Source organism: Muntiacus reevesi, chromosome 17 (assembly GCF_963930625.1).
Source record: "Muntiacus reevesi chromosome 17, mMunRee1.1, whole genome shotgun sequence".
NCBI classification, from domain to species: domain Eukaryota; kingdom Metazoa; phylum Chordata; class Mammalia; order Artiodactyla; family Cervidae; genus Muntiacus; species Muntiacus reevesi.
In genome coordinates this window covers 38996989-39015029 of record NC_089265.1, presented here as the reverse complement: position 1 = coordinate 39015029, position 18041 = coordinate 38996989, and the positions used below count along the sequence as shown (strand labels likewise).

The 18041-nt window shown below is 44.4% G+C and overlaps 1 protein-coding gene and 1 long non-coding RNA gene across 5 annotated transcripts in view; one reads left to right on the top strand and one right to left on the bottom strand.

Moving 5' to 3' along the window:
• The window catches only part of PUM3 (pumilio RNA binding family member 3), a 42069-nt gene extending 39645 nt beyond the window's left edge, over nt 1–2424 (bottom strand). For 2 of the 3 annotated variants that reach the window (XM_065908221.1, XM_065908223.1), the window contains exons 1-2: nt 2325–2424; nt 1422–1531 (exon numbers count right to left, since the gene is read on the bottom strand). The gene's annotated coding sequence lies outside the window, so the exon portion shown is untranslated. The remainder of the gene's footprint in view (nt 1–1421; nt 1532–2324) is intronic. The other variant, XM_065908222.1, reaches the window with a different exon arrangement.
• Nucleotides 2425–2622: 198 nt separating this feature from the next.
• LOC136148482 (uncharacterized) lies at nt 2623–6872 on the top strand. 2 transcript variants are annotated; one of them, XR_010659506.1, is made up of 3 exons: nt 2623–2786; nt 3933–4017; nt 4734–6872. It is a non-coding gene; the product is annotated as an uncharacterized lncRNA (long non-coding RNA). The 2 variants fall into 2 exon arrangements; XR_010659507.1 differs by having other exon boundaries at nt 2623–2791.
• The last annotated feature ends 11169 nt before the right edge of the window (nt 6873–18041 follow it).

Below are 18041 nucleotides of genomic sequence, written 5' to 3'. Positions count from 1 at the left end.
TGACTTTCAAAAATGTCATATAAATGGAATCAGACAGTATACATCCTTTGGGGTCTTGCTTCTTTCATTTAACAAAATGCATTTGCTTGTAGACCCTGTACCATAACATCAAACCATCACATTCCAGTGTCTTGGAATCATCTTTTTCCCTTCTATTACTCCATTCAGACACTTTATCTCTTGTTCAGATTGTTTTCTGCTGTCAGATTCAATTTGCTATGATTCACTCCCTGCTGCCTGATTAATCGGCCATTATTACATCTATTCCATGTTATTTACCTGCTCCAACACCTTCAAAAGTTTCCCACTGCTTACAGGAAAAATTTCAAACTCAGTCTGTGTGCTGTGCTTAGTCGCTCAGTTGTGTCCGACTCTGGGACCTGACAGACTGTAGCCCGCCAGGCTCCTCTGTCCATGGGGATTCTCCAGGCACAAATACTGGAGTGGGTTGCCATGCCCTCCTCCAGGCAATCTTTCCAACCCAGGGATTGAACCCAGGTCTCCCACATTGCAGGAGGATTCTTTACCAGCTGAGCCACCAGGGAAGCCCTGGTAAAATTTGGTCCTAATTCACCCACATCACAATACCACACTGAAGAAAACTTTATTCCCTCAGTATTCTTTCTCAAAAGTCAAAATTTAAAGCCATTCTTGATTAGTACCCATCCTTCAAATCCGGCAATGACAATTTCTAATCATTTTCCCTCCATATGCCTTCCTTATTTCTCAAATGATTCTCCTTATTCCTATGGCACATTCTGATGAGCTTTTACTTAACATTTTGAGCTTGAAATGCACTGAATACCTACACACTATGTGCTAGAAAGGTAACGGGTTTCTAAATATACATACACAAACAAACAAAAAAATCAGTGTGCTGTAATAGAGACAGACAAGGAGAAAATCAAAACATGGCATACTTAAGCATTATAACCAAAATACACAGAAAGTGTTGACAGTCACAGAGCTGAGAGAACCATGAAAGAAAACAGTAAAGATTTCCCAGACACAGAAGGACATGTGACTGATCCTGAGTGATCTTGACTCCTCTCAGCAGACTCAGCACTTCTCTTTGAAAATACTGACCTTTCAATATTCAACTTTTGAATGCTGGCATTCCTTTCTCTCCTCACTTCTCTCTGATGATCTCATGCAATCCTACAACTTTCTATGCTGGAACCCCATGCATTTCTCCATCAGGAACATCTCCTCGAGCTACAGACTTGTGTATCTAACTGCTACCCTGAAACTTTCAAGTGTCTAACAGGCACTTTCCACTTAACAGAACCGAAATACTGAATTCTTTAACTATATAATCACTGAAAACTACCCCCAAACAATAACATCCTCACCTAATTTTGCCCATTTCATCAGTAGCCCACCATCCATTCCATTGTTCAAGGAAAAGACCCAAGATTTACCTGTAGTAGTTTGCTCTTCTTCTTCTGCTACATTCAACCCTTCAGGAAGTCTTCTCCAATCTTTTAAAAACACCTCTAACCCTTCAACTTCGATCTCCACGACCACCGCCCTAATGAAAATCATCAATAATCCAACTATATAATCAATAACATTCCAAATTATCATACATTTTCCAAAAAGAACCCGGGCCTATTGTGTTTCTCCTTTGCTTATAAGCCTTTCCTGTGCTCTACAAACAGGAATATTCTTCCGTTGTAGAGAAAATCAAAACTCCCACCACGGCTTTCAAAGTTCTACAGAACCTCGACTCACCTTCCCGCATTATCTTATATGCCTGAACTTCCAGCTCACTACCTTGGCCACCTCTCTACAGCTCCCACCTCAGGGACGGCAGCTCAAGCCACTGCCTGTGCTGAAGGTAGTTTTCCCTGGGCCTCCAGATTTCAGGGTTGCCTCCAGCCACGCTCTGCGTCTCGGCTTAAAGATCACTTCCTTAGACTCCCCTATCCTTTATCTCGGCACCCAGTTCGTTTCTTTCCAGCGCTTACGACTTACAACTGTACATTCAGATTGCAAACTGGGCACCTGGCCCTGACCGGGCGCAGAGTGAGTGTCAAACATGCAACAGAAAGGCTGAAAGCGAACTGGCCCGGACCCGGACTTTAGAGGCTGAAGGTAATAAAGGCTAACCCAGCACTCTCTAGGCAGCGTGGTAGGGACACGAGTTGTACACTCGCCCTTGTCCCCAGGCTCCCGTCAATCCCCAAACTCCAACAGAGACGGCCACAGAAAGCCGCCCGGCGGGTGACAGGGTGAAACCTCTACCCCAGAAACCCTCCGACTCCAGCACCGGGCAGGGAGCGAGGCCCTCCCGAAGCAGCCGCGGAGTCCCCCTCACTCACCTCACACGTGTGGCCCTGGCAGGCGCGGGGCCCGGCTCCGCCGCTGCGGCTTCCGCTTCCCCGCCTTGCTCCGCCCCCTTTTTCCCTTCTTCCTCAGCCGAGCTAGAGTTAAGGGGCTGGGAGTAGCCGGAAAAACGGAAATTCGGCTTTTCTATTGGTCCGCGTCTAGTCAGACGTCATCTAGAGGCGCGAGTGCGGCGCCACGGGAGTTTTGGCCCTAGAAAGTATCCGTGGTCAATGACGTGCTGGTGGCTACTCAAAGTGACGTTCATTAACCCTTTCCCTTCCCGGCCGCAGAGCGGGCGGCTTCTAGTGAAGGCTGACCGATTGTGGAAGTGGAAGGTTGGCTGGCCGGGCTTCTCCTTGTTCTTCAGTCGCTAAATCGTGTCTGACTCTTTGTGATACCATGAACTGCAGCACGCCAGGCTCCTCTGTCCTCCGTGATCTCCTGGAGTTTGTTCAGTTGAGTCAGTGATGCTATCTAAACATCTCATCCTCTGTCGTCCCCTTCTCTTTTTGCCTTCACTCTTCCCCACCATCAGGGTAGCAGGGAGCATTAAAGGGACATCTCGGTAGTTGGCTATGATTGCGATCTCGTTTCTTTCTGTTTCTTAGTTGGATGGCTTCGGGCAAATCCCTCAATTTCTCTGAACCTTGGTTACCTGATCAATAAATTATAGATGGCTAAATCATACATGGAAAGCGCCTAGCACAATAAATGATTTGAACAAGCGCTCAAGAAATGCTTGCCATTTTAAACCTCTGCGAGTTCCTCCAGACGGTAGTTACCTCACTTAAGGCTTTAGGAAATCAGACTAGTTAGGATGTTATCCCCATCTTACAGATGAAGAAACACACCACAAACTTGCTCTGGTCAAACAAAAGAATTTATTCTCTAACAGTTCTGTAAATCATGCTAGTACCAAGGTTGTGCACCCTCTGAAGGTTCTAGGGTAGCATTCTTTGCCCCTTCCAGCTTCTAGCGGTTCCAGGCATTCCAGAGACTGCAGTCTCTGCCTCTGTCTTCATATGTCTTTCTCTTCTATGTCTTCCTGTCTTCCATATATTATAAAGACACTTGGCTTTGGATTTAGGGCCCATCAGGATAATCAAGGATGCTCTCATTTGGAGGTCCTTACTTAATAATATCTGCAAAGATCCTGTTCCCAAAAGCAGTCTCTTTCATAGGTTCTGCGGGATGGTACACTGATACATCGTCTGGAGGGCCACTGGTAAAGTTGAGGAATAGGACTTGATCCCAGGGGTGTCAAGCATCAGATTTTACTGTCTTCCAAATCACATGTTTCCCACCTCTTAAGGCATCAGGCTTGAGACTGGTATTTCACTACACTTTGCTTCTTGAGGACATGGACCATCATTACTTCCCAAACACCTATAGCACTATTCAGCACATAGACAGTTGCTAAGTACGTTCTGTGTGCCTTAAGTATTATGTTTGGATAAGCTCTTTTAAGTCTCCTAAGAACAGTTAAGTAGGTCTTACCCGTCAAATTATGTAGAAAGGGGAAACATTCAGTAGTTGTGATCCAGTCAGTTTGACTCCAAACTTAACATGACTGACTATGGACTACCATCTCTAATTCACAGATCCTCCAGTGAAAACTCAGGAGGAGAGAATACAGAACAAGAACGGCAGAAGGTTCAGTGCAGCACCTATTAGGCAAATAGAGTGGTATGTATTAGCCAATAATAATGATAAAATCTTCATGTATACACCCTACCTGAAAGAGATATATTTATATTTTCAACACCACAGTTTGCATCACCCCACATCCTCTCAGACAGATCCATGTAGCTGTCAAACATATTGGGTTGGCCAAAAAGTTCATTTGAGGTTTTCTATCCGATGTTACTGAAAAACCCCCAAACTTTCTGGCTAATCTATTACATCAAACTCTGTTCATCTGCCTTCTCACCAGGGAGAAAAAAAAGTCACATACCTAAGTCCTAGATTATTATTATGATGTTATTTATCAAATCTGTGTGCTGTCAAAAACTTCACAGTAAGATTGACTTGAGTGTTTGATTTGTTTGGAGTCAGTTGGAAGTATCTTGTAGTTTCATAGGATAACAACAACAAAAGTTTTCTATAATTTTACAGTTAACCAAGTTAATTCTTCAAATATCTAATACCTGTCCATTTCCCTATGCTCCATGCCCCCGCTTCCCTCCCAACCTCTGACAACCATCAATCTATTGTTTTTATGAGTTCAGGTTTTTGAGATTACATATATGAGTGAGATCACACCATATTTGTCTTTTGCTGTCTGACTTATTTCTCTATTGTTTCCTGACTGCAACACATGCTTCTCAGTTTCCATATTTATATCAGAGTTCAGAGATAGGAGAATGGAGAAAAGATGAAATCCTCTTTTTTCCTCCCAATAGGGCTCTATTCTTTCATCCCAGAAGGAGAAGACCTGGCAGTGTTTCCCGTCTATTTAAACGCCTAGAACTCAGTCACACAGCTGCCCCCAGGACTGGAAGACCATCAGACATACTGTTAACCAAGCATTTGGATTCCATTCTTTTTCCAGTACTGTAGTAAAATTACAGGTAACTTGGCAAATATGCTTTCATCCAGCAGCAGAGATTTGTTATTTAATCTGGTTTAAAACTTAAAATAACTCTAACTAGTAAGCTAAAACTTAAAATTATTGTGGTATCCAAGGTAGTGGATCTCAATCTTGGCTACACATCAGAATCACCTGTGGATTAAAAAAAAAAAAAAAACCCAACAACAGTAATTCTGATTTAATTAGTCCGAAGTGGGACCTGGCCACTGAGAATTTGGAAAGTTCCCCCAGGTCACACTAAGATGTGGCTAAAATTGAGCTGCTTACTTAGGGAATGGAGTTCAAGTTGGTGATTTGATTTGATTTTCCAGTTAAATGAGGATTAAACCCTGTAACCTTCTGGTTCCTCTTTTTGTGGTCACCAGAATTAGAAAATTAAATGTAAAGTGCACTTGTTTCTCTAAGTAGAATGTCTTAGATATAACTGTATCTCTCTTATTGCTTGAGGCCTCCTGCAGTGAGTTAACATCATTACATACTGAAAATGGTTTAAATTTGAACTATAAGCTTTCAAATGTATTCTGGAAAAAGTTCGCTTTTTTTTTTTTTCCCCAATTTGTTACTATTTTGTGCAATTTTCCTCTTTTTCATAAAAATAAAGTGTTAGGTGTCAGCTCCCACACATCTCCCCTCCCTCCAAATCAGTTCTTTAAAGTTTTAACTAATGGATTTTTAACTAACGATGTTCTTTTTGTGTTTCCCAATACATAAGCAGGGATAAAGGGCATGTTATTGATGTAAAACATAAGTGGGACTTTGGCAGTGATTGGGTTTTATTTTCAGGACCTATTAGAATCATAAATCCATGGAAACGGAGCAGTTGGCAACACATTTTTCTTTAGTAAAAAAGAACTGCTTCTGAGTAGAGCGGATTATGTCTTTCAATACACATTTGCTAAGAAGTGCACAAATATAAACATTAATTGTGCATTCTGAATTTCCAGTTACTGTGTAGTAGACATAAAATTGACCTTGTCCTAGTTTTACTTTCTTTGATGACATTCTTAAGAGCCACAGAAAAATCAGATCAGTAAGATGGTGGCTCAGTTGGTAAAGAATCCACCTGCAATGCCGGAGACCACCTGCAATTCAGGAGACCCAGATTCAACCCCTGGGTCAGGAAGATCCTCTGGAGAAAGGAATGGCAACCCACTCCAGTATTCTTGCCTGAGAAATCCCATGGACGGAAGAGCCTGGCGGGCTACACTCCATGGGGTTGCAAGAGTTGGACGTGACTTAGTGACCAAACCACCAGCACCACCAAACATAAAACTGACCTTGTCCTAATTATACTTGTTTGGTGACACTCTTAAGAGCCACAGAAATATCAGATCAATAAGATGAAAATGTATCTGATTGTAGCGTAAAATACCACTTTTAATGAAAGATCATATCAAAGATTAGTATCACTTAAAGCCCATGAGTCATACTTAACACTGCGCTATCTTAGAACAAAACTCCTCAAGCAACAGGTACCAGGTTTTAGCAAGGATGGGAACAATGAACATGTTTTTGGTTTAACTTTTTGCTGAACTTTTGTTTTCAGGTTTTATGAAAGGTATTTCCTCTGCAAATTTGTGACTAATTTTGACTTGTGATTTCCTTGATTTCTGAGCAAGCTCATTAATAAATGAATCATTTTCTAACTATTTCTCCCATTTTGCTTTTAAAAACTATAGAAATGTTAAGTCACGACTTAACAATGATGTCTAGCTCTATATACCTACTCAATTTTCCTCCTTATTTTAAGATGGCGAAAAGATTAACCAATAACCTAAACCCGTTATGTCACTTTGAATTTTCCAGCAGATGCCAAGATAGAATTAGGAGACCAAGACATGTATTGAGGGTGGGAAGCCTGTGAAAGACAAGGAGAGAGAGAACAGGATTAAGTCAGAAGCCTCAGGCCATAATACTGATCAAATCCTGATCTGCAGGGACTGATGGACAGGAGAAAGGTGTGGTAAAAAGATCTTTTGATTGAGGGTTCTGAGACTCTGGTAATCACACCCTTGTAAGGTGAAGACTACTAGAGATCCTTTTGCAGTGACCACGGGGGCTAAGAAGTACTGAGAGGCGCCTGAGTGGATCACCTGGTCTCTACAGTGATCGCACACATCCCTGATGTAGAAAAGCAGCCTTACCTCTTCCTGCTGATGTGAGCTCATCACTGCTGCCAACACGGTTGAGAAGGAGTTCCTCTTTTCACTGTTGGTCCTGGACACAGTGAGTCCAGAACATCCTGGAAGCATCCATAGCTCAGCGGAACTCTTGCTCTATCCTCTGCCAAGAGTGTGTCTCCTCTGCAGAGCCCAGAGCTGTAGGAACAGAAAGCACACATTGCCCCAGAGGACCATTTAGAATGATGGCAAGTGGGGCCATTCCTGCCTCTGCCCCTTAGTTCCCAGGCCCATGTAGTCGTCATCTTTATAGTACCATATAGAGATCTCTCGCTTGGATTTATTCTGCATTCTGGAGGACAGCATCCCATTTTTGTAGATTATGGCCTCTGAGCTGGTGCTTCGGCTGCACCTTTAAAAAGCCAAAGCGCAGCTGTGTCGCATGGCTGCCTCTGGGGGAGCATTGTGTAATGTGTGTCGATCACATGACCTCCTTTGCTGTGACGTGTGTTCCCTATTCAGATGCTATGTTGTGTAGTTTTCCATGATTATAGATCAGGTGCTTCTTAGCTTCTGGACAGTGGTCCTGGTTGAGGCTCTTGGGCAGGAAAAGCAAGTCCATACTTGAAATAGGACTCATTTATCTATGAGGAGAAATAGCTGGCCCTTCCAGAGTAACAGGAGCCCAATGTCATCAACTCATCACCTGCCGGTCTCTGGGAAACAGTGCCAATTCAAGGGCTCAGCACTGGTTTCTGTTGCTGGCAGGTCTACATTCAGAGGAATCAGTAGTTAGACTGACTTTGGTAAGTGGAAGTTCACGCTGCTTGGCCCACATGTAGCTTCTGCCACTGTCACTGTGGCTACTATGTTCATGTGCCCAACTGGCCAGCTCTAGAGTGTCTAGTGTTGCAAGCTCACTAATGTCAACTGGCTGAATCAGCTTGTCTTGTTGGTTTTTCAGTGGTTATTGTGGATGCCTTTTGAGGGCTTCCTTTGTGGCTCAGATGGGAAAGAATCTGCCTGCCCTGCAATGCAGGAGACTTGGGTTCGATCTCTGGGTTGGGAAGATCCCCTGGAGAAGGGAATGGTTACCCACTCCAGTATTCTTGCCTGGAGAATGCCATGGACAGAGGCGCCTGGTGGGCTACAGTCCATGGTGTCACAAAGAGCTGGACACGACTAAGCAACTAACACTTCGTTGGGCATTATCATGTGAAATTGGTCACCTACTGTGTCCATTCCCATCTGCCTTTACCCTGGACCTTGTTTCCCACTGTCCTTTTCCTTCCAGGTGCTGGACGGGTTGGGGCATTGGCCAATGACAGCAATTTCTATATGCTCTCACCTTGGGCCATTTCTTCTTCCCCATAACCTGGATGACTAGGTATACTCTTGCCCATTAGGAAGATTCCCCCCTCTACTGTGTCTCACTTGAATGAGGTTGTAATGCTACTATTTACTTTCAGTTTGTACCCCCAAACCTCGCCAATCCACCTGTCAACTTTGCTGGGGCTTTTTCCTCCTCCACCAGCTATTTGTAAGGTACTCTGCTCTATGGCCACAGAAGAGAGCTCAGAAAGGAGGGCTGATGCAATCACGTGGGTGATGCGGAGATTGAGGCTTCCTATTTGTGCAGCTGACTCATGCCCTCTGATCTTCCTTGGGCTCAAGCCAGGACATACCATTTCCATGTTCTAATGGATTGTTGCTGGGCCCTTTGCACTTTACGGAATGACAGGGGAGCCAGAACCCACCCCCCAGTGGACAGCTGTGGGAGGACGGCCACTGGACACTATGGTCACGCACTGCCTCTCTCAGGTCTCAGTAACATGCTAGGAGATGTGTATAATTAATTTCCCATTATAGATGCTCTGGCCTTGCTCTAAAACCCCAAGGCTCTAAGCTGTGATTCTTCTTGGGCTTACCATGAACGCTATGCTGCATCTTTTCTTACCACTGACACATCCCACACCACAGGGTCTACAGATGTTCTGCTCTAAGTGGGGAGGCTGCCTTTGCTACATCTTGGCCCTGCTGTACAGTCCTTCCTGCCCCGGGCTCCACTCAAAGCTGGCAGTCTGCCATGCCCTCCAGGGCATGGACCAGACAGAGCAGGATTCCTAGATGTAAAGTACTTGGGCACCAGAACGTGAAAAGGCTCCCCAGGCATCGTACTTCCTTCTTAGTAATAGGGAATCCGAGATGCAACCATGTGTCTTCACTTTGGAGGGATACCCTGACATGTCCCTGACACTAAAAATGTGCACCTCCTCTTTTTCAGTCCTAGTCTTAGGACTCCTGTAAGCTTTATTGAAGTGGCCTGTCCTTGAAACTCTTCAGCATTTATTTCCCATCTTCTTGAACACACATTTCTTACCAAGGTCCCGAGCGTACTAGTCATGTCTTTATTTCACAAATGTAATGAATTGGTGTGCTGTTCTGCGGGATGTCCAGATGGCCCAGATCTCTTGGACTATATTAAGACAGAAGGTGGGCGAGCTAACAGCCCTGGTGCAAAACTGTAAATGAATACCGTTGTTCATTCCAAGGAGTGTGAACTGTTTCTGATCCTATTTTCCATCTACTTTTTCTATCCTATTTTACCATCTGCTGCGGTAACTCAGGCATTTCACCTCTGCTCCGCGATTGGAGTAAAAACTCAGTGTTTGCCTCCTTCTTCCGGGGTTCATGCTGGAGTGTTAAATCCCATGTTCCTAGAAAGTGAGTCCAAGTCAAAGTTTTCCCACTTGTTAGCTTTGGCCTTCCAGCCCCCTCACACCCCAGTCCCTCGGAGGGCCTCTTCCCCGACAGTGTATGCTGGCCAACTTCTGCTGGTTCTCTGGGGGATAATCTCTCTCCTCCCTCAAAAAGCTCAGCATGCCCTCTGTTGGGTTTAACCCAGGTGACTGGCCAGGCAGCCAGGAGAGGCAGTGGGGGCTGCTCCTGAGGGCAGGGGGTCAGGGAGCAGGTATTGTCTTGTAGGGAGAGGCCTCTATGGTGTCTCCCTGCTCAAGCAGAGTCTGGATCTTAACAAGGCAGTGCGGGCTACCTCCGCAAGTTCACATGTTCAGGGCCGTCGGCAGAGCCAAACCAGGGGCACCCATTCACGCACCCACTCCACAGCTCATGGTGTCAGGTTGAACCAGTCAGGGCTTTGGCTCCTGTGTAACAGGATGCCCTGGCTAAGCACTGGAACATTCTGGAGATGCACACTTCCTGAAATCTTGGGCTTGCTTTTCACGTCATCCTCTTCCCCTGCCAGAGACAGCAGCCTCTTTCCAAGTGACCGGGGATGCCTCTGCTTCCCCCGTGAGCCTTTAACCATCTGATTCCAGTTCTCATTGTCACTCTGCAGGGAATCCTCCATGTCCACTCTCCTTGTAGACACCGAACCCCCCAGTCTTGGCTCTGAGTCTTCACCAGCCAGCCCAAAGAATCCTCAAAGCTGTTCTTGAGGGCTCTTCCTATACGATCCTTCCCCGTCCTCTTGTGGCTTGGAGCAGCCCCAGAGCCCCTGGTCTTGGTCTGGACACTGTGGATGCTGAAGGTTTGAGAGTGTGGAGGCCTTCAGCCAACCCACCTCTCACCTCCTGCAGCAGGTGTCCTCTTGAAGAAAGACCTGAGCCGTATACTCTCTGCCTGTCACTGTTATGTGACTGGTTTAATGGCAAGACCAGGACAAGAACCAGAATGGTCACCAGGGTTTTAGAAGCCTAATGTTATGTCTTTTCTATATTTGGGGGGAGGGGACAAGATTAATTTCTGCCATATATTCTTCAATGTATTATCTAGTATTTAGCAACTCAAAGCAACAGGTCTTCAAAAAAATCTCAAAAAATAGCTCCTTGGACAGTAAATTATACTATACAATTAAAATATGACTTCACACTGAAAGCAGAAGTCAGGTTTTGGGAGCTACACAATCCAGTGTTTGTTTTAAGGCACCTTATTGCTGAGGCTGACTATGTGCAAGACAGGGCGCTTGTGGGGACGGTCTGCAAGACACGGAAGTGAAAACAGCAATCGAGAATTTTAAATTTGGTGGCCGAGTATCTCACATATGTTAACATCTGAATTTTTATAACATCGTTTCGCAAGGATTAGCCATCTGAGAGCAAGGAAACTTTCCTTCTTTTGCTGTAGTATCTATAGTGAAAGTGAAAGTCACTCAGTCATGTCTGACTCTTTGTGACCCCATGGACTTGTAGCCCACCAGGCTCCTCTGTCCATGGAATTCTCCAGGCAAGAATATTGGAGAAGGTTGCCATTCCCTTCTCCAGGGGATCATCCTGACCCAGGGATCAAACCTGGGTCTCCTGCATGACTGACAGATTCTTTACCATCTGAGCTAGCAAGGAAGCCCACTGTATCTCTAAGGCCTTATACATAGCCTGGCACATAATTAGTTGTCGATAAGATTGGTTAGATGGGTATCACTGTTAAGCTATAACTGCACAAGTATAAGGATCACAGCTATTTTACTTGTGGGCACACAGTAAGAACTTAAGTCAACAAATTCAGCAACTATATTCATTCACTGGCTATTCTATCCCAGGCACTGTCCTGGGCATTCGGGATATCTATTAGTCAACAAATCTAAGCCTTCCTGATAAAAAACAACAAACAACCACAAGCAATAAACAAGGTCATGATAAGATATATTAGAAGTACTATAGTAAAAAGAATGAAGTTGAGTAAAGAGAGAACCAGACCAGGAGAACAGGTTATAATATCAAATAGGGTGGTCAGTGTAGGTCTCACTAAGGAGAGATTTGGGAGTTTTCCAAACACATCTGGAAGAAGAGCCTTCCAGGCAGAGGAAAGAGCTGAAGAAAAGGACCGAGAGCAGGAGTCATCACCCCTCCTGACTCTGTCTTTGAGGAACACGGGGAGGGGTGAGTGGCTGGAGTCAGCCAGGGAGAAAAGTAATAGGAAATAAGTTCAGGAGGAGGGTGGGAGTGGTTTGCAGAGGATGAAGGGATTTTTTAGGCCATTTTAAGGACTTTGGGTTTTACATTTGAGTGAAAAAGAAGCGCTGAGCAAGGAGGGGAGAAAAATGATCTGACATCCAAACAATAAACTTTTGCAGGATTAATGAATATGTGAAGTAGATAGAATCATGCTATTTTATTGCCCATGAACTGGTTCTATAAAACTCATCATGATGATATATTATTTTTTTGCTGGTTTTTCCTGACACTCATTCTTTATCTCTAGGGAGCTGCTTGTCTTATGTAACTTGATCATTCCCACTTCCAGCAGCAGCAGGAGGAACTATCAGTCAACCACTTAATCATGACTAACTATATACCATTTGATAGCTTTAAGAGCATTTTTCACATGTATTGTGTCACTCAAATCATCCAAACTGTATGTAGTATTACCTTACAGATATATCACAAATACAGAAACAAGCTCCAAGAGATGATGTATATATACTGCCTACAGTCACACATTTAATAAATGGAAGAGTATGAATTTTGTCTCCTCATCTAGTATTTGTAGAACTACATTCCAGGTCCTAAAGACAGAAAATGGCTACATTACTCTAAGAGGGGTTTAGAGTTCAGGTGGGAGGCCAGGATGGGAATAAACAAAAATATGGTAAATATCAGAATAAAGAAGTAGAGGCAACGCACCAAAGTTTTGTAGTGTGTTCAGCAAAAAGGCCCATAAAGAGGATGATGGTCACGATGGTCGGTGGCCTTAGATACACTGAAATGCGGGGGGTTGGCGGGGGGTGGGGTGGTGTGGTCAGGTAGTGGGAACAGTGCTGGCAGAGGCTTGGAGGTGCAGGCGAGCACTGTGTCCCCTGGGAATGGTTGGAAGCTCCATTCTCAGTGGAAGGAAGTCGTGGGAAACAGGATTATAGCGAGTTGAAAAAAGCCACATGGTATAGAATCTCAAGCCACAGACTAAGACCATCTGTACTTTATCTACTGCAAGTTGCCAATGATTTATGAGCGGAGATGATGTTAACAAAGTTTTTGTTTTTTAACCTCCTTGAACTTTTTTAAAGTTCAATATAACATGACTGCTTAGTGGGAGCTGACATGAGAGGCAGTGTCTCAGAATGAGTTCCTTCAGAAGTCAACAATGAGATGAAGATTCAAGTGAAAATAAGTGATTTTGGGGGGTGATGCCAGGAAATACCAGTATGGGATTAGTGGGGAGAGGCAGGAAACGGCGGGCAGCTAGCAAAGTGTTCTCTGTCACTTACCAGTCTGGGTAACTGGAGATTAACCTTGCTGGGGGCCTCTGGGAGCCAGTGTAGAACACGGAGAGCTGAGGGGTCCCCCCACGGGATGCAGGAGCAGAGGTGTTGATACGTGAGTTCCCAGCAGTCACCGATTGAGGGCTGCTCCTGGGGGCGGGGATTCGAGGTTCCCCAGAACTCCCAGCCTGACGCCCAGGCGTTATGTTGGCATCTGATAGCATCAGAGGAGCCCTCAGTCAGAAATGCACCTGCTGGCAATGGGGGGCTGGATAGTGTGCAAAATAGGTAAGGCGCGTGGTCCAGACAGGCTCGTGGCAGGATCTGCTACGGGCCGCAACAGCAATAGATTGAGACCTCTCAGCCAGAGAGTCACATGGGTTCAGACCAATGTGCTGACAACAGGGAATGAAAAGAAGGGACAGCTTAAGAGCTTCTATAAAGGAAGAATTGCAAGCCTTGGTCTTATAGACCTTTGCCTTATAAGGTCACAAGTGACTCAACCTATTAATGACTGGAGTTAACCTCTGAAAAAAGTCCAACTGGTCCCACATGCATTCTTTTGAACACATTAGGGAAGATAAGTATGTATAAGACTAATCATTTAGAAACACCTATGAAAGGGAAAAATGAAAGTCACTCAGTCATGTCTGACTCTTTATAGTCCATGGAATTCTCCAGGCCAGAATACTGGAGTGGGTAGCCTTTCCCTTCTCCAGAAGATCTTCCCAACCCAGGGATCGAACCCAGGTCTCCCACATTGCAGGCAGATTCTTTACCAGCTGAACCACAAGGGAAGCCCCAAGAATACTGCAGTGGGTACCAGTGGATCTTCCCGGGCCAGGAATCAAACCAGCTTGTCCCACATTGCAGGCAGATTCTTTACCAACTGAGCTATCAGGGAAGCCCAAAAACACCTATAAATTACACTTATTAGGAAAGGCTCTGGGCAAAGGTGTGATACAGTTTATATACTTGTGAGAGAGCAACACACATCCAAATTCCAGACCTGCTCCTTTTACCCAATTCATCTTTTTCATGGGAACACGAGGAAAAGTAACGTAGAGATCATGTAAATCAAGGAACATTACCTATGAATAATGGAGATAAAAAATAAGGTAAATAAATGGACTTCCCTAGTGGTCTAGTGGTTAAGAATTGCCTGCCAATGTAGGGGACATGAGTTTGATCCCTGCTCTGGGAAAATTCCACATACTGCAGGGCATCTAAGCCCATGTGCCACAATTACTAAAGCCTGTGTGCCTAGAGCCTGTGCTCTGCAACAGGAGAAGCCACTGCAATGAGAAGACTATGCCCCACAACTAGAGAGTAGCCCCCATTCACTGCAACTAGAGAAGGCCTGCGTGCAGCAACAAAGACCCAGTGCAGTCAAAAATAATCAAATAAATAAAAAAGAAGGTAAGTACAACCTAATCATTTGTTCAAATATTTCTAGCAGGAGCTTATGAGAAAACTCATCAAAGAATGCAGATAGAAAATGGAAGCATGGGAGAATAATTTACTGAGGCATTCATTCAGCTTCATTCTCATAGTTGTCACTAAGAAGATAAGAGGTATTACCTCTTTTTCTCACCCCTGTGCTCCTTGGCAAGACAGTCACACTTGGAAAGGAAAAGAAAGAAAAGAATAGGAAAAGGAAAGGAAAGGGATATGCTCCTGGAAGAAAAGAGCTGAAATGTCCAGGAGGGAAAACGCTGAGGTACCAGAAGAGCAAAATCAGGGGAATATGATGTGCAGTGCAGTGGGGGTGGGCTCAGGGACTCCAGAGATGTGGGGGATTCAAGGTGAAGTGGAGGGACCTGCCTCAGAAGGTCATGAAACCTGGGAAATGGGCATTTCCTCAGCCATTATCACAAAGTAAAGATTAAAGTTCCCTTCCTCAGTTTTGTGAGTGGCTAACCCTGATGCTGGGAAAAATTGAGGGCAGGAGAAGGGGGCAACAGAGGATGAGATGGTTGGATGGCATCACCGACTCAATGGACATAAGTTTGAGCAAACTCTGGGAGATAGTGAAGGAAAGGGAGGCCAGGCATGCTGCAGTCCATTTGGTGGCAAAGAGTCAGACAAGACTTAGCGACTGAACAACAACATCCTATAGGACTCATTAGGATGTATGAGGAAGGCAGAGGTTTCTAAGACCCAACTGAAAATATTCACTACCTTTGATGGGTGGACATGCAGCCAAATCAAGCTGATTTCAAAGGAAAAAATGCTGATTCTTACAGCAAATTCATCCCTGCAGTAGAACAACCATATAACCTTGACTTTTCTTTCTCTGTTTGCTTTGTTGAAACTATGCGTCCCGTACTGAGATGCACATGGGAGGACAGTGAGTGACATTCTGCCAAGTGTATGGATGGAACCATCCTCTGCATGACTTTTCCCAGACCTGGTTCCTCTGTGGAGGCCTCTCCTGCTGACACTCACACGAATGGAAGAAGAATCGATCTTACCCCCTTCTCCTAAATTTTTCTCTTCTTTCCATCAAATTTGATAGAAAAAGAATAGGTACATAAGCACAAGGGGGTGGAGATCTTTGAAAGGTACATATTTGAAAGGAAGATGGAGAAAACAAATTAAGGAAACCAAGGAGGAGACTGGGATGTGTGAGGTGGGGATGGATGGGAAAGGGAAGTGGAGAAAAAGGCAGAGCAGAAAGGTGGAAGGAGGAAGGCGAGGAGCTTGGTGACTTTGATCCCTTTGCCTTAAGAATGCCAAGGATGCTGACTATTCAGGGTTCTTTCCTGTGTCAGCAAGACAGTCTGCAAAAATACACTTGAGCCAAATTTATAGATATAGGGAACCAATATCTATAAGGAGTCAAATGTCTCCTTGTGATGTTAAATTTATTTAGTGATATGAACAACTCAAAGGCACATTTAAAATAAGATACAAATTTGGAAATACTCTTTGCTTCCATTCACATTTCCTTTAATAAAGCCTTCATATTCATTTTTGATGGAAGTATACTTGTCATCAATAGAGGTACGTTTCAGTTCAGTTCAGTCACTCAGTCGTGTCTAACTCTTTGCGACCCCATGGACCACAGCACGCCAGGCCTTCCTGTCCATCACCAACTGCCGGAGTTTACTCAAACTCTTATCTATTGAGTTGGTGACACCATCCAACAATCTCATCCTCCGTCATCCCCTTCTCCTCCTGCCTTCAATTTTTCCCAGCATCAGGGTCTTTTCAAATGAGTCAGCTCTTCCCATCAGGTGGAAAAAGTATTGGAGTTTCAGCTTCAACATCAGTCCTTCCAATGAACACTATTGATCTCCTTTAGGATGAATTGGTTGGATCTCCTTACAGTCCAAGGGACTCTCAAGAGTCTTCTCCAACACCACAGTTCAAAAGCATCAATTCTTTGGCGTTCAGCTTTCTTTATACTCCAACCCTCACATCCATACATGACTACTGGAAAAACCATAGCCTTGACTAGACGGACCTTTGTTGGCAAAGTAACATCTCTGCTTTTTAATATGCTGTCTAGGTTGCTCTAAAACCAGCTTGAACATCTGGAAGTTCACGGGTCACATATTGCTGAAGCCTGGCTTGAACTTCCAGATGTTCAAGCTGGTTTTAGAAAAGGCAGAGGAAACAGAGACCAAATTGCCAACATCTGCTGGATCATTGAAAAAGCAAGAGAGGTTCAGAAAAACATCTATTTCTGCTTTATTGACTATGGCAAAGCCTGACTGTGTGGATCACAATAAACTGTGGAAAATTCTGAAAGAGATGGGAATACCAGACCACCTGACCTGCTTCTTGAGAAACCTGTATGCAGGTCAGGAAGCAACAGTTAGAACTGGACATGGAACAAAGACTGGTTCCAAATAGGAAAAAGAGTATGTCAAGGCTGTATATTGTCACCCTGCTTATTTAACTTATATGCAGAGTACATCATGAGAAACACTGGACTGGAGGAAGCACAAGCTGGAATCAAGATTGCTGGGAGAAATATCATTAACCTCAGATATGCAGATGACACCACCCTTATGGCAGAAAGTGAAGAAGAACTAAAGAGCCTCTTGATGAAAGTGAAAGAGGAGAGTGAAAACATTTGCTTAAAGCTCAACATTCAGAAAACTAAGATCATGGCATCCGGTCCCATCACTTCATGGCAAATAGATGGGGAAACAGTGGAAACAGTGGCTGACTTTGTTTTTTTGGGCTCCAAAATCACTGCAGATGGTGACTGCAGCCATGAAATTAAAAGACGCTTACTCCTTCAAAGGAAAGTTATGACCAACCTGCTGCTGTTGCTGCTAAGTTGCGTCAGTTATGTCCGACTCTTCGCAACCCCATGGACTGCAGCCCATCAGGCTCCTCCGTCCATAGAATTTTCCAGGCAAGAGTACTGGAGTGGGTTGCCATTGCCTTCTCCAATGACCAACCTAGACAACATATTAAAAAGCAGAGACATTACTTTGTCAACAAAGGTCCATCTAGTCAAGGCTATGGTTTTTCCAGTAGTCATGTATGGATGTGAGAATTGGACTATAAAGAAAGCTGAGTGTCAAAGAGTTGATGCTTTTGAACTGTGATATTGCAGAAGATTCCTGAGAGTCCCTTGGACTGTAAGGAGATCCAACCAGTCCATCCTAAAGCAGATTAGTCCTGGGTTTTCATTGGAAGGACTGATGTTGAAGCTGAAACTCCAATACTTTTTCCACCTGATGGGAAGAGCTGACTCATTTGAAAAGACCCTGATGCTGGGAAATATTGAGAGCAGGAGGAAAAGGGGACAACAGAGGATGAG